The sequence below is a fragment of the Myodes glareolus genome, chromosome 26 (assembly GCF_982192425.1).
Source record: "Myodes glareolus chromosome 26, mMyoGla1.1, whole genome shotgun sequence".
NCBI classification, from domain to species: domain Eukaryota; kingdom Metazoa; phylum Chordata; class Mammalia; order Rodentia; family Cricetidae; genus Myodes; species Myodes glareolus.
Genome location: NC_142051.1, coordinates 29,878,152 through 29,889,304, shown reverse-complemented (window position 1 = coordinate 29,889,304; position 11,153 = coordinate 29,878,152).

The window sequence follows — 11,153 nt, the reverse complement described above, 5'->3', positions numbered from 1 at the left end:
AGAGCAAACCTAGCATAATTACCTCCTTAGATCTCAAAACACCTGGTAACCACACCCGAAGTTGACAGACATTTGAAGAGTAAGGCATCCAGTAGTCACACCTTTGATCAAACATCTTGTTGTTCATATTTGAGGAGCAAGAATAAACCTGAACTCTTAGACCTTTAGTCAAGATGGAATGGATTCAAAATTGTGGGCTCCAACATTCTAAATAACTCGTACGTCAAAGATGAAACAATAAAATTGTTATTATGTTTGGTAATGGATATTAATAGTTCTACTTAGCAAATTAGTGAAATGCAGCTAACTCTCAATAAACCCAGAAAAAAAGGAATCTCTTAAATTAATGATAAGTCTCTAAAATTCTACAACAAATATCTTCATTGTCAGCGATAAGGAGTTCTCCACTTGGAGATAAAAAAGGAGTTCTCTGTTATGGCCTCAGCTGTCTTGATAGTATTCTTAATGGATAGAGAAAGATGAGAACAAAATCCCATTAACAATTGAAATTAAGAGGAAGTTTTCATTGTTCTTAGGTGATATTATTTTCTATCTAGAAATGCCAAAATATTTAAAAATTATCAGGTTTATCATGTGAGATTAATAAATTTTGCATAGTAGAGTGATATAAAAATCCAATTGCCATTTTTTGTTTGTCTGTTTTTTATTTTTCAGAACTTAATTTGATAATGCTATTTTTCTTCTTTTTCCCTCCCAAACACTCCCACATACACACTCTTCTTCAAATTCATGGCTTCTTTATTCATTGTTATGGCACACCGCATATGTATTCATATACACACATATATTCCAAAATATAAACTGTTCAGTCCATATAGTGTTATATATATATGTTTTCAGTGTTGACCATCTGGTGCTAGATAATCAATTGGTGTAGTATGTCCTGAGGAAGACCACCCCTCTGCTCCTAGCTTTCCTCAGTTGCTGGTAGTTTTTATGTGTAGGACTGACTTTATGGGATTTTCCCCATCCAGTTTGATGTGTCCATTAGTGCAATCCTCCTCACGTTATGTTTGGGTGATCATGTTGGCAAGACTTTATGGGTATAGCATTTTTATAAACTAGCACACATGTTTAAAATAAGCAACACTGGTGAAAACTGATAACTTTTTTAAAATCAACAACTATTTAAGGAGCAAAAGTAAATGATTACAAAACAGTGCATTCTGCTACTAAAAAAGATTAATTACTGTCATTTGTGGCATCACAAATGTATCTATAGAACATTGTGTGACATGAAATAAGCCAGACACAGAACACAGATACCACATTTTATCTTTCATGTGGGGACACTGATCTCAATTTTGGATGGCAACTGTTAGTAGTTGGCAATGGGAGAGCAGGGGTGAAGAAATTTTGGATCAAAGGCACCAAAATTCAAATAGAAGGAATAGGTTCTAGTACTCTGCAGCATAAGATGACAGATAGGGTTCACAATTACATAGGTTATGAGAGTACAAGCTGCTTTGTAAAGAAATATTGTAAAGAAATAACTGGAAGCTTGCTAGTTAATTCATCAGGTAAAGGTTCTTGCCTCCAGGCCTTGTGACTTAAATTCTTACTCAGGGGACCAAATGCTTGAGGGATAGAACTGTCAAGTCATTCGTGATTAGACTAGTGAACATTGCATTGATTGAAATATCACACTCTAGTTCTTTAATATATGCAGTTGTAAACTATGTCTATCAAAGATGCTAATTGTCTATCAACTGAATTGTTCAATATTATACCCATCAAAATCTTCTTTTTTCTCCCCTCAAGAAATTTAAATTTAAAACTTATTCTACAGTACATATGAAATCCTTGAGTGTCCAGAATATGTTAATTAATAACAAAGAAGCTAGATTAAGATACAGGTTTGCTCTGAAGTGCAAAAGTGATCTTCAAAGTAAAGTTAAATTTTCATTTGTTACTGGATAGAGTAGGCACTGCTATAGTATTTGAGACGACATTAAAGAACAATATATAAAACACCTTACATGAACTTTCATGCCTGTATAAGGTGTTACAAAGCAGGGGAAGCATCGTGAATAAAGCAGAAAGGAGCGATTGTTAATTAAATATGGAAAAATTTGCTGCTTCATTGTGGGGGAATGAAGACAATGGATCCTTAAACATCAACAACAACAAAAAAAAACCGCAACAAAAAAATGGGTTTTCAGATGAATCAAGTACTTATGTAACAAGTAAAACTGAAATTTATAAATGTTCTTTGTTGGAGGTGTATCTGAGTCAGAACAAGTTTGTAAATGGACCCCTGAACAAAATTTTGATGAACTTAAGTTTGCAGTTATGCTTGCCAATATTTGAGTAAAAGGAAAGTAAAACCTGTTTCAGGGTTTGTTTTCCCCCTAAATTCTCTTGTGTTCACTCAAGGGACCCAGCTGACTTGTTTTCAGTTCTAGTTTTTGGGTATATTGATGCTATCATCAAGAAAGGCTCAGTACACACAACCTTCCCACTGAAAATAATTTTTTTTTTGCCACCAGCTATGATTTGACCTGAAAATACGAGTTCCAGGTGTGCAGTTTCTTTGGATTTCTAATTATTTGGTCACAAGTTGGTGTTTCTATTGCCCAGGCAAAAAAAATAAATAAAAGAAATAGCATTTAGTTTGCTCCCGCCACAAAGGCAAACAGAGAATTGGTACTATCTGTGAGGCGATTAAAACAGACCATGCCAGGAAGGCCGGGAGAACTCTGTGTTCCAGTTCCATCTGCTTTGAGTGGCTTTTTCTCCACAGTGTGTGTGCATGTACACATGTATGTGTACGTGTGTGTGATTGTGCATGTATGTGTGTATGTATGTGTGTGCAGATAACTGAGTTTTTTAATTAATTAATTAATTAATTAATTAGTTTGTTTATAAAAATTTCCACTTCCTCCCCTTCTCCCCATACTCTTCCATAACCCCCACTTCCTCTCCCCCCCCACTCCCTCTCCTCCTCCCTCTCCAGTCCAAAGAGCAGTCAGGGTTTCCTGCCCTGTGGGAAGTCCAAGTTCCTCCCCCCTCCCTCCAGGTCTAGGAAGGTGAGCATCCAAACAGACCAGGATCCCAAACAGCCAGTACATGCAGACGAAACAAGACCCAGTGCCCTTGTAAATGGCTTCTCAGTCAGCCCCCATGTCAGCCACATTCAGAGAATCTGGTTTGATCACATGCTAGTTCAGTCCCAGTCCAACTGGCCTTGGTGAGCTCTCATTCGATCAGTCCCCTTGTATCAGTGGGTGAACGCACCCCTCGCGGTTCTGATTTCCTTTTTCATGTTCTCCCTCCTTCTGCTCCTCATTTGGACCTTGGGGGACTCAGTCCAGTGCTCCAATGTGAGTCTCCATCCCTATCGCCATCCATCGTCGGATGAAGGTTCCCTCTGGTCCTGCCTATCTTGCTCACGTTTTCCCTCCTTCTGCTTCTCATTTGGATCTAGGGAGTTAAGTCCAGTGTTCCAATATGTGTCTCTGTCTCTATTTCCATCCATCACCAGATGAAGGTTCTATGGTGATATGCAAAATATTCATCAGTATGGTTATGGGCCAAGGCCAGTTCAGGCACCCTCTCCTCTGCTGCCCAGGGAACAATCTGGGGACCTCTCCTTGGGCCTGGGAACCCCTCCAGAATCAAGTCTCTTGCAAACCCTAAAATGGCTCCCTTAGTTGAGATATATACTTGCCTGCTCCCATATCCATCCTTCCTCCCCCATCTCATTCCCCCACGCCATCCCCAATCCTCCCCCTCTCCCTTCTCTCTAACCATCTCCCCTTATTTCCACCCCCTCCCCCCCGCCTGTGCACCCATGTTTGCCTTGCAATCTTGACTACTTCCAATATCCAGGAGGATAACTATATGATTTTCTTCAGGTTCACCTTCTTATTTAGCTTCTCTAGGATCAAGAATTATAGGCTCAAAAACATTTAACTATGGCTAGAATCCACTTATGAGTGAATACATACCATATTCCTCTTTTTGGGTCTGGCTTACCTCACTCAGTAAAGCGTTTTCTATTTCCATCCATTTGCATGCAAAATTCAAGATGTCATTATTTTTTACTGCTGAGTAAAACTCTAATGTGTGTATGTTCCACACCTTCTTTAACCATTCTTCTATTGAGGGGCACCTAGTTTGTTTCCAGGTTCTGGTTATTATAAATAGTGCTGCTATGAACATAGTTGAACAAATGCTTTTGTAGTATGATAGGGCATCTCTTGGGTATATTCCCAAGAGTGGAATTGCTGGGTCCTGAGGTAGCTTGACTCCCAGTTTCCTGAGAAACTGCCACAGAGATTTTCACAGTGGCTGCACAAGTTTGCATTCCCACCAACAATGGATGAGTGTTCCCCTCACTCCACATCCTCTCCAGCATAGGCTATCATTGGTGTTTTTGATTTTAGCTATTCTGACAGGTGTAAGATGGTATCTCAAAGTTGTTTTGATTTGCATTTCCCTGATCGCTAAGGAGGTTGAGCATGACCTTAAGTGTCTTTTGGCCATTCGAACTTCTTCTGTTGTGAATTCTCTGTTCAGATAACTGAGTTCTTTTCAGAAATTATACCTATGTTCTTCTCCCTAGTGAAAGCATGAATTTACAGCAAGTTATGGGAGCTTAGTAGGCTGTTTAGGTAATTGCCAATAATGTCAATTATATCATACAGCTTGCAGCCCGGAAGACTTACTTGAGGCTCCTGGGTTTCCTATTTGCTAACTGTTTGAGCTTAGAGGTAATATTTTATCATTCTAAACTTTAACTTTCTTACTATCAATAATAATTTTCTGTTAGGAATGTGCTGCACATTAGAAATAATAGGTGAAATATCATGAGTTGTACCTGGTGTTCTTTGGTAAGTGGTAACCTTTAATGAAAAATATCTGATGGATCTTCCCCCACTCACTTCCTGGAGTTATGGTTAGAGCCACCTCACCTGAGACGGAACTGAACCAAAAAAAAACCCCAAAAAATTGATGTTTAAAAATAATAAATTTGGCAAGCCAAGACTGCAGGCAGGGGCACCTCTGACCAGCGAGGGGCTCTGATCCTGTGGAGGGGTAAGTGTATTGTTCCTGACTGCCACACAAGGCCGGTTAGGGAACACACAATACTCCCGCCACCCTTATCTCCCTGACTACTCCAAAGGGGCAGCTTTCCCAGCTAATCCCTCTCTCCTGCAACGCCATCCCAGCTTTCTGCCTGGAACCCATACCCTCCCCTCTCCTTTTTTCGGGGCTTAAATTCCTCCATCTCAGCCGGGGTGGGCACCGCGGGCCAGGTTAGGCGGTGAGTGCAAAGGGACTGGAGTCCCTTTGTTCCAAAGCCGGCCTGCAGCAAGCCAAGACTGCAGGCAGGGGCACCTCTGACCAGCGAGGGGCTCTGATCCTGTGGAGGGGTAAGTGTATTGTTCCTGACCGCCACACAAGGCCGGTTAGGGAACACACAATACCCCCGCCACCCTTATCTCCCTGACTACTCCAAAGGGGCAGCTTTCCCAGCTAATCCCTCTCTCCTGCAACGCCATCCCAGCTTTCTGCCTGGAACCCATACCCTCCCCTCTCCTTTTCTCGGGGCTTAAATTCCTCCATCTCAGCCGGGGTGGGCACCGCGGGACGTACAGGCGGTGAGTGCAAAGGGACGGAAATCCCTTTGTTCTAATAGTCTGCCTGCAGCAACCTAAGGCTGCAGGCAAAGTGATTCCTGGATAGCAAGGGGCATTAATCCAGTAGCAAAAGACCCAGCGGAGGGAAGAGCCATTGGAGAGCATCTGAAGGAAGAGATGGGCAGGCGCCAAGGCAAGAATTCCTCCAACAATCTGAAAAACAACACGAAAACACCAGATCCCAGCGATCTTATGACAGAAGGACTTGAACACCCTATACCGGAAGAAGTGGAAAACAGTGTCATTATAAAAGCAATAGAGTCTCTTAAACAGGGTATGAATAACTCACTTAAAGAAATAGAAGAAAAATATAACAAAAAGATGGAAGAAATGAGTAAAGAAATAGAAGACAAATATAACAAAAAGTTTGAAGAAATAAGTAAATTCGTAAATGATACCCTGGGAAACCAAGAAAAAACAATCAAACAGGTAATGGAATCAGTTCAAGAATTGAAAACTGAAATGGAGGCAGTGAAGAAAACACAAACCGAGGACCGGCTGGATATGGAAAATCTAGGTAAACAAACAGAGACTTCAGGAACAAGCATAACCAATAGAATACAAGAGATAGAAGAACGAATCTCAGATTATGAAGACACCATAGAGAAAATAAATGCCCTGACCAAAGAAAACAGCAAATCCAACAAATTCTCATCACAAAACATTCAGGAAATATGGGACATAATAAAAAAACCAAATCTAAGAATAATAGGAGTAGAAGAAGGAGAAGAATTGCAGACCAAAGGTCCAGAAAATATATTCAACAAAATTATAGAAGAAAACTTTCCCATCCTAAAGAGTGATATTCCTATGAAGGTGCAAGAAGCATACAGAACACCGAATAGACTGGATCAGAAAAAAACATCCCCTCGCCATATAATAATCAAAACACAAAGCATTCAGATTAAAGAAAGGATATTAAGAGCTGCAAAGGAAAAAGGTCAAGTAACGTATAAAGGTAAACCTATCAGACTTACACCAGACTTCTCTATAGAAACCATGAAAACCAGAAGGTCCTGGATAGAGGTACTGCAGAAATTAAGGGACCATGGATGCAAGCCCAGATTAATATACCCAGCCAAGCTTTCATTCACTATCAACGGAGAAAACAAAATATTCCAGGATAAAAACAAATTTAAACAATACGTAACTACTAATCCAGCCTTACAGAGAATATTAGAAGGAAAATTACATCCCAAGGAATCCAACATTGCCAACACTGACTACAATAACTCAGACATCTAGCGACCCTTCACTAGCACAACTCAAAGAAGGAAAACACATACACTCTACTACCCCCCCCAAAAAAAATGACTCGAGTCAACAACCACTGGTCATTAATATCTCTTAATATCAATGGACTCAATTCACCTATAAAGAGGCACAGACTTAGAGATTGGATACGAAAACAGGATCCAACATTCTGCTGTTTACAAGAAACACACCTCAACCACAAAGACAGACACCTACTCAGAGTAAAGGGTTGGGAAAAGGTTTTCCAAGCAAATGGACCTAAGAAACAAGCGGGTGTGGCCATCCTAATATCTAACAAAATCAACTTCAAACTAAAATCAATCAGAAGAGATGGAGATGGACATTTCATACTCATAACAGGAACAACTCATCAGGAAGAAGTCTCAATCCTGAATATCTATGCCCCTAATATAAAGGCACCCACTTATGTAAAAGAAACTCTTCTAGAACTCAAGGCAGTCATCAAACCACACACGCTAATAGTAGGAGACTTCAACACTCCTCTCTCACCAATGGACAGGTCAATCAGACAGAAACCAAACAGAGAATTAAGAGATTTATTGGAGGTATTGAATCAAATGGACTTAACAGACATCTATAGAACACTCCACCCAAATAGGAAAGAATATACCTTCTTCTCTGCAGTTCATGGAACCTTCTCGAAGATTGACCACATACTCGGTAACAAAGCAAACTTCCACAGATACAAAAAAATATTAGTAACCACCTGTGTCTTGTCAGATCACCATGGATTAAAATTAGAATTCAACAACAATGCTTCCCCCAGGAAGTCAACAAACTCATGGAAGTTGAACAGTCAACTACTAAATCACCCCTGGGTCAAGGACGAAATTAAGAAAGAAATTAAAGACTTCCTTGAATTTAATGAAAACAAAGACACAACATACTCAAACCTATGGGACACTATGAAAGTAGTGCTAAGAGGAAAGTTCATAGCAATAGGTGCCCAAATAAAGAAAACGGAGAAAGCACACATTGGAGACCTAACAGCACACTTGAAAGCTCTAGAAAAAAAAGAAGCTGATTCACCCAGGAGGAGTAGAAGACTGGAAATAATCAAACTGAGGGCTGAAATCAACAAAATAGAAACAGAGAAAACAATCCAAAGAATCAATGAATCAAAAAGCTGGTTCTTGGAGAAAATCAACAAGATTGACAAACCCCTATCCAAACTAATCAAACGGCAGAGAGAGAACGTGCAAATTAATAGGATCAGAAATGAAAAGGGGGACATAACCACAGACACAGAGGAAATTCAGAGAATCATTAGATCTTACTACGAAAGTTTATATGCCACAAAGTTGGAAAATGTAAAAGAAATGGACATTTTTTTAGATAAGTACCATATACCAAAGTTGAACCAAGAACAGGTGAACAATCTAAATAGACCTGTTAGTCGCGAAGAATTAGAAGCAGTTATCAAAAATCTCCCTACCAAAAAAAGCCCAGGACCAGATGGTTTCAATGCAGAATTCTACCAGAACTTCCAGGAAGAGCTAATACCTATACTCCTTAACGTATTCCACAATATAGAAACAGAAGAGTCACTGCCTAACTCCTTTTATGAAGCTACAGTTACCCTAATACCAAAACCACACAAAGACACAACCAAGAAAGAGAATTACAGGCCAATCTCACTCATGAACATTGACGCAAAAATTCTCAATAAAATACTGGCAAACCGTATCCAAGAGCACATTAGAAAAATTATCCATTATGATCAAGTCGGCTTCATTCCAGAGATGCAGGGCTGGTTCAACATTCGCAAATCTATCAATGTAATCCATCATATAAATAAACTGAAAGAAAAAAACCATATGATCATCTCACTAGATGCTGAAAAAGCATTTGACAAAATTCAACACCCATTTATGATAAAGGTGTTGGAGAGACTGGGGATACAAGGATCATACCTAAATATAATAAAAGCAATATACAGCAAGCCGACAGCTAACATCAAACTGAATGGAGAGAAACTCAAAGCCTTTCCACTAAAATCAGGAACGCGACAAGGCTGTCCACTCTCTCCATACCTCTTCAATATAGTGCTTGAAGTTCTAGCAATAGCAATAAGACAACATAAGGAGATCAAGGGGATTCGTATTGGAAAGGATGAAGTCAAACTTTCGTTATTTGCTGATGATATGATGGTTTACATAGGTGACCCCAGGAACTCTACCAAGGAACTCCTGCAGCTGATAAACACCTTTAGTGACGTGGCAGGATACAGGATCAACTCCAAAAAATCAGTGGCCTTCCTATACACAAAGGATAAAGAAGCAGAGAGGGAAATCAGAGAAACATCACCTTTCATGATAGCCACAAATAGCATAAAATATCTTGGGGTTACTCTAACCAAGGAAGTGAAAGACCTATTTGACAAAAACTTTAAGTCCTTGAAGAAAGAAATTGAGGAGGATACCAGAAAATGGAAAGACCTTCCCTGCTCTTGGATTGGGAGAATCAACATAGTAAAAATGGCAATTCTACCAAAAGCAATCTATAGATTCAATGCAATCCCCATCAAAATCCCATCAAACTTCTTCACAGACCTTGAGAGAACAATAATCAAGTTTATATGGAAAAACAAAAAACCCAGGATAGCCAAAACAATCTTATACAATAAAGGAACTTCAGGAGGCATTACCATCCCTGACTTCAAACTCTATTATAGAGCTACAGTATTGAAAACAGCTTGGTATTGGCATAAGAACAGAGAAATCGACCTTTGGAATCGAATAGAAGACCCGGATATTAACCCACAAACCTATGAGCACCTAATTTTTGACAAGGGAGCTAAAGGTATACAATGGAAGAAGGAAAGCATCTTTAACAAATGGTGCTGGCATAACTGGATGTCAACCTGTAAAAAAATGAAAGTAGATCCATATCTATCACCATGCACAAAAATCAAGTCCAAATGGATTAAAGACATCAACATTAATCCGTCCACTTTGAACCTGATAGAAGAGAAAGTGGGAAGTAGTCTACAAGATATAGGCACAGGAGCCCTCTTCCTAAGTAGGACCCCAGCAGCACAGACAATAAGAGAAACAATGAATAAATGGGATCTACTGAAACTGAGAAGCTTCTGTAAAGCAAAGGACACTGTCAGTAGGACAAAAAGGCTGCCTTCTGACTGGGAGAAGATCTTCACCAACCCCTCATCAGACAAAGGACTGATCTCCAAAATATACAAAGAACTCAAGAAACTAGGCACTAAATCTCTAATTAACCCAATTAAAAAATGGGGTACTGAACTTAACAGAGAATTCACAACAGATGAACTTCGAATGGCCAGAAGACACTTAAGGTCATGCTCAACCTCCTTAGCGATCAGGGAAATGCAAATCAAAACCACTTTGAGATACCAACTTACACCTGTCAGAATAGCTAAAGTCAAAAACACCAACGATAACCTATGCTGGAGAGGATGTGGGGTGAGGGGAACACTCATCCATTGTTGGTGGGAATGCAAACTCGTGCAGCCACTGTGGAAATCAGTGTGGCGGTTTCTCAGGAAACTGGGAGTCAACCTCCCTCAGGACCCAGCAATTCCACTCTTGGGAATATACCCTAAAGATTCCCTAACATACTACAAAAGCATTTGTTCTACTATGTTCATAGCAGCACTATTTGTAATAGCCAGAACCTGGAAACAGCCTAGGTGCCCCTCAATAGAAGAATGGTTAAAAAAGGTGTGGAACATATACACATTAGAGTTTTACTCAGCGGTAAAAAATAATGACATCTTGAATTTTGCATGCAAATGGATGGAAATAGAAAACGCTTTACTGAGTGAGGTGAGCCAGACCCAAAAAGAGGAACACGGTATGTATTCACTCATTAGTGGATTCTAACCATAATTAAAGGTCTTTGAGCCTATTATTCGTGATCCTAGAGAAGCTAAATAAGAAGATGAACCTGATGAAGATTATTTACCTATCCACCAGGAGGTAGGAAATAGACAAGAGTCCCAGGTAACCTCGGGTGCATGGGGGCGTGGGAGGGTTGATGGAAGGGGAGAGGGTTAGAGAGAAGGGAGTAGGGGAGGAATGGGGAAAGCTCGTTGGCCTGGGATGGGGGGGAGGGAGGGAGGATGAATATGGGATCAGGGAAGAATATTTTTCAACTAAGGGAGTCATTTTAGGGTTTACAGGAGACTTGATTATATATGGGATCCCAGGTCCAAGGAGAGATCCCCCAGATTGT